Source organism: Marmota flaviventris, chromosome 3, assembly GCF_047511675.1.
Source record: "Marmota flaviventris isolate mMarFla1 chromosome 3, mMarFla1.hap1, whole genome shotgun sequence".
Taxonomy (NCBI): Eukaryota; Metazoa; Chordata; class Mammalia; order Rodentia; family Sciuridae; genus Marmota; species Marmota flaviventris.
Window position 1 is genome coordinate 43,478,973 of NC_092500.1, and position 682 is coordinate 43,479,654.

Sequence of the window (682 nt, forward strand, 5' to 3'; positions counted from 1 at the left end):
TAGGTGTGTGTCCACCTACCTGACAAAGTCCTTCATTTTAATGTAATTATCTTATGTATGTGAAGCTAAGTTTATAAAACTGATCTTTCAGTTCAATGTTATTTGATCTCTTCCATCATCTCAATATATATTATTCATACCAGTCTAGCATCTTGACTTGTATAAGTCATGAAAGAACTGTCAATTCAAATAATATATAGGAACATATGGTATTATTCTAAATAAAAAATTAGGTTTATGATGTTCTTCTCACCTTCTGAGGGTTGATAAGTTTCTGCTCTAAGGGTTACTAAGCATGGGAGAGAAGAACTGTTTATTTTCTAAAGTCTGTGATACATATTCAACCATCAAGAAATTAAAGAATTTGAGTTCAAGTTTGATGCATATTCATCTAGCACCTATCTGTCTTTAAAACCATTGTACAATATTATTAAAATTTATAAATATATAATGCACTATAAATATACTTTATGCATACATATAATATGTATATATGTATACAGGTATTACATATATACTTTTATATACATACACATACACTTAATATTTATGTCTTAGAAACAGATCTGTTTTTCTCTGATTTCTTCTCACCTCCTTCTGGGTCTCCTGGTTTTCAGTTTGGTGTGAAGTACTCTGAGCATGACTTTCTGGAACACTGAAGAAGAATTAATCAGTGATCAAG